The sequence below is a fragment of the Schistocerca cancellata genome, unplaced genomic scaffold, assembly GCF_023864275.1.
Source record: "Schistocerca cancellata isolate TAMUIC-IGC-003103 unplaced genomic scaffold, iqSchCanc2.1 HiC_scaffold_975, whole genome shotgun sequence".
Classification (NCBI taxonomy): Eukaryota; Metazoa; Arthropoda; class Insecta; order Orthoptera; family Acrididae; genus Schistocerca; species Schistocerca cancellata.
The window spans coordinates 52,501-57,500 of record NW_026046983.1 but is presented as its reverse complement, the minus strand read 5'-3'; the positions used below and the strand labels follow the sequence as shown (position 1 = coordinate 57,500).

The window sequence follows — 5,000 nt, the reverse complement described above, 5'->3', positions numbered from 1 at the left end:
CGAGGCGGTCGCACGCCTTCGGCTCGCCCCACCGGCAGGACGTCCCACGATACATGCCAGTTAAACACCGACGGGCGGTGAACCAACAGCGTGGGACACAAATCCAACTACGAGCTTTTTAACCGCAACAACTTTAATATACGCTATTGGAGCTGGAATTACCGCGGCTGCTGGCACCAGACTTGCCCTCCAATAGATACTCGTTAAAGGATTTAAAGTGTACTCATTCCGATTACGGGGCCTCGGATGAGTCCCGTATCGTTATTTTTCGTCACTACCTCCCCGTGCCGGGAGTGGGTAATTTGCGCGCCTGCTGCCTTCCTTGGATGTGGTAGCCGTTTCTCAGGCTCCCTCTCCGGAATCGAACCCTGATTCCCCGTTACCCGTTACAACCATGGTAGGCGCAGAACCTACCATCGACAGTTGATAAGGCAGACATTTGAAAGATGCGTCGCCGGTACGAGGACCGTGCGATCAGCCCAAAGTTATTCAGAGTCACCAAGGCAAACGGACCGGACGAGCCGACCGATTGGTTTTGATCTAATAAAAGCGTCCCTTCCATCTCTGGTCGGGACTCTGTTTGCATGTATTAGCTCTAGAATTACCACAGTTATCCAAGTAACGTGGGTACGATCTAAGGAACCATAACTGATTTAATGAGCCATTCGCGGTTTCACCTTAATGCGGCTTGTACTGAGACATGCATGGCTTAATCTTTGAGACAAGCATATGACTACTGGCAGGATCAACCAGGGAGCTGCGTCAACTAGAGCTGAGCAGCCGGCCGCCCGGGAGTGTGTCCCAGGGGCCCGCGCGAACACGCAAGCGTCCGCTCAATTATTCTGCAAACAGGAGGAGGCTGAGCTCCCCTGCACAATACACCTCGAAACCCTCTCAGGTCCCGGCGGCGCGCAGCGCCGTCCTAAGTACTTGGTCGGGTTCGAGAGAGGCGCAATCGCCCGGAGTTAGGCGAGTAGACGCTTTAGGTGCGACCACCCGTGCTCCCAACTGAGCTTGCCGCTGCCGACAGAGGCCCGGGAGCGTGCTGTCGTGGCATTGCCGGCGGGAGACAACACGCGCCACCTACGGTGACCGGCAGCTCCAACGCCAGCGCCACAGAAGGGCAAAGGCCCCACGTGGGTGCCGAAGCGAACTCTCCCAGCACAGCGCACGTGCCAACACGTCTGCACAACTGCGATACAAACCACCAGCGAGAACCGCTGGGGCGACCGAGCAGCAGACGGCGTCGCGGCGCCGAGTGCCGGGCGGCGGCGCATCCTCAACGCACACAGTCCTCAATCGGACCAGCACACTGCAGATGTCCACCGCGCTTCGCACCGGGCCGGCGAGGACCCACTTTGGCTGCACGGCGCCGCGCGCAGGGTGCCCCGGCGCGCAGCTGCGCCGCCTGCCGCGTCCGTCGGCCGGCGCGCCTGCCACTGGGCGCCCCCACCAGCCGGCTGTAGCGCGTGCGCCCACGCACCGCGCGGCCAGCACGCCGGGCGGCCCCCCCTCACCGGCCGGGGACAGTCCCACCCACCCACAGCCGCGTATCGCTTCACACCCAGATTCACATTCACGTTCGTTGGTATGGTGGGGACCGCTTCGTAGCTGTACCGATCGTTGCCCTCACAGATGTACCTCCAGCAAGGACAACCGCACCACAACGGGTTACCAGTTGTTCATTTGCGTAACGTCACCAGTAAACGTACACGTCCATCCCCGTTTGCAAAGTCAACTATTATTGCATGCCTGCCTGTCAGGTGTCAAGACACACTACATCCGCTCACATCCACGCAACAAAATGTGCCCGACTAGAGGGCACGTGGAAGGTGCCCCCGTACGTATGCGATGTCCATTGCGCGACCAACTGTCAACCGGCCTCTGTAGCATGTCGCAGATGTGGAACGCGGGGCACCGTGCTATCACATTGTGTGAGAAGAGACTACTACGTCTGCATACACGCGCCACTACATGAACAGACGGCTCATGCTGATCGCCATCCACTGCGTCCATTACTCCCACACGTCTCTATGGCGTACCACACTGCAATGCAGCTGTTATGGGGAGATGACACGTAGCTGTGTACACAACATTCTGAGCGGGTTGCGGTTGGACAATACATTAATGTAACGTGTCATATGCCAATTACAGAGCAGGGTAAGGCACAACTTGGGTTAGGTTAAGGCACAACTTGGGTTAGGTTAAGGCACAACTTGGGTTAGGTTAAGGCACAACTTGGGTTAGGTTAAGGCACAACTTGGGTTAGGTTAAGGCACAACTTGGGTTAGGTTAAGGCACAACTTGGGTTAGGTTAAGGCACAACTTGGGTTAGGTTAAGGCACAACTTGGGTTAGGTTAAGGCACAACTTGGGTTAGGTTAAGGCACAACTTGGGTTAGGTTAAGGCACAACTTGGGTTAGGTTAAGGCACAACTTGGGTTAGGTTAAGGCACAACTTGGGTTAGGTTAAGGCACAACGTGGGTTAGGTTAAGGCACAACGTGGGTTAGGTTAAGGCACAACGTGGGTTAGGTTAAGGCACAATGTGGGTTAGGTTAAGGCACAATGTGGGTTAGGTTAAGGCACAATGTGGGGGTAGATTGCGGTACAAATTGCATTACATTGCGGTGCAAATTGCATTACATTGCGGTGCAAATTGAGTTACATTGCGGTGCAAATTGAGTTACATTGCGGTGCAAATTGAGTTACATTGCGGTGCAAATTGAGTTACATTGCGGTGCAAATTGAGTTACATTGCGGTGCAAATTGAGTTACATTGCGGTGCAAATTGAGTTACATTGCGGTGCAAATTGAGTTACATTGCGGTGCAAATTGCGTTACATTGCGGTGCAAATTGCGTTACATTGCGGTGCAAATTGCGTTACATTGCGGTGCAAATTGCGTTACATTGCGGTGCAAATTGCGTTACATTGCGGTGCAAATTGCGTTACATTGCGGTGCAAATTGCGTTACATTGCGGTGCAAATTGCGTTACATTGCGGTGCAAATTGCGTTACATTGCGGTGCAAATTGCGTTACATTGCGGTGCAAATTGAGGTAGGTTAAGGTGCAACACAGGTTAGGTTAAGGTGCAACATAGGTTAGGTTAAGGTGCAAGATGGGTTAGGTTAAGGTGCAAGATGGGTTAGGTTAAGGTGCAAGATGGGTTAGGTTAAGGTGCAAGATGGGTTAGGTTAAGGTGCAAGATGGGTTAGGTTAAGGTGACATAGGTTAGGTTAAGGTGACATAGGTTAGGTTAAGGTGACATAGGTTAGGTTAAGGTGACATAGGTTAGGTTAAGGTGACATAGGTTAGGTTAAGGTGACATAGGTTAGGTTAAGGTGACATAGGTTAGGTTAAGGTGACATAGGTTAGGTTAAGGTACAAACTGGGTTGTGTTATGGTACACATTGCGTTGTAGTACAGTACACGTTAGGTTTGGGTACGGTACACAATGTGGTATGGGATGGCGTGTTGTGGGGGGGAGGGGGGGGGGGAGGTTCGTTGATATCGACCGTAGGACGTGGATGCCCGAGGCAGCGTCAGTGTGTCAAAGGAGTTATGTCACGTCGGGATGCGCTTTTCGCCAGTGAGAGGGGGCGAGCCGTGTCTGTGGTTGCGGCAGACCTGTGTGTTTCATTCCTGCCAGTGTGTTTGTGCTGTAAGACGAGGCAGTGTGGTGGTGATGGGTGCACCCCTGTGTAGGACATGTGTGGGTGTTGGTGGCTTCTCTGAGCAATTGTGGTTGTCGGACGAGTGGGGTATTCTGTTTTATGATTGGACCTCCCGGTCTGGTTATCATAGCGTAGTTGGTGTACTGTGGCGGATAGGATGCACCGGACGTTGGTCCATGCTGGTGCTTAGTAGTTGTATCTGTGTCTGTTACAGGCAGAGAGTAGTGTGTGATAGAGTGTGTGGCTGACGTGTGGTTCATTTTGTGTGTACGGACGTTCAGCATGTATAGGGGCATTTGCGTATATAATCTATCATAATCTATCTATGTGGGCCTGCATAGTTTACTGAGCAGTGCTGTGAGGTGACTGAACTACGAGTGACGTACTGATTTACAGCGGAATGATTGCCTTGTACCAAAGATGGAGTATCGGCTCTACGACAGCGTTGGCACCGCAGGAAATGGTCTCGTAAAACGGCCCTCCCACCGTCATCGTTGTGAGGGGTAGGGACCGCCTATATTCTGAGAGGAGCCCTGTTTGCCACTGGGCGTGGGGTCTCGCATCCTGCGGTTCAGTGCCCCCAGGGAAGCGCGCGGAGGTGGTGCTGCTGCTGCTGCTGCTGCTGCTGCTGCTGTAGCAAGCGAGCTACTTACAGCATGTATAGGGACAGCGGGAATATGGCATATTCGATATAACTCTTCATGAAACGCAAGATATAGGGGCGGATTGCACGTTACGAGTGCGGGAAGAGTCCGCCGTTCATCCGCTGGAGTTGCGATTTGGGCGGTTGGGGTGGGGCACGTGCGGGTGCGGGTGGAGCGATTGTCGGTCGACGACTTCGTGCGACGCAGGCACAGGCGTTGGGGCTCCTGTGGTGGGCAGATGATGCAGGGTTTGTGGGTGGCGTCGGAAAATGGGCACTGTGGGACCTAGCGATGTCGTAGTCGGCGTGGCGTCTCATAGATGGCGGTATCATCGGTGCAGCAGGTCATGTTGCGGGGGACCTGCAGGTGGCGGTATTTTTGTTTGTGGTGCGCTCGACATGGTGGACGTAGTGTCGTCCGATTCGCGTAGATGGAGCTATTGCATGTGGTTTCGTCACATTGTCATAGATGGCGGTGCCGTGTTTTGGAGGTATGGTTGGCGTAGTTTCGTTGGATTCCTGTAGATGGAGGTGTCGTTTCTGGGCCGGATGGCAATGTAGTTTGGTCACATTCCCAAAGATGGCTGTGTTGTGCCTGTGGGCGGCATTGTCAACATCATGCGGTATGGTCTGTTTATTGTGGACGTTGATGGCGTCGGGACCAGAGGGCGCGCGCGAACCG

General features: G+C 53.8%; 1 non-coding gene across 1 annotated transcript in view; it reads right to left on the bottom strand.

Annotated features, from left to right (window-relative positions):
• The window catches only part of LOC126150141 (small subunit ribosomal RNA), a 1,909-nt gene extending 1,153 nt beyond the window's left edge, over positions 1 to 756 (bottom strand). Inside the window, exon 1 of the ribosomal RNA XR_007531340.1 lies at positions 1 to 756. This exon is cut by the window's left edge and continues 1,153 nt beyond it. This is a non-coding gene — a ribosomal RNA (small subunit ribosomal RNA).
• Between the last annotated feature and the right edge of the window lie 4,244 nt (positions 757 to 5,000).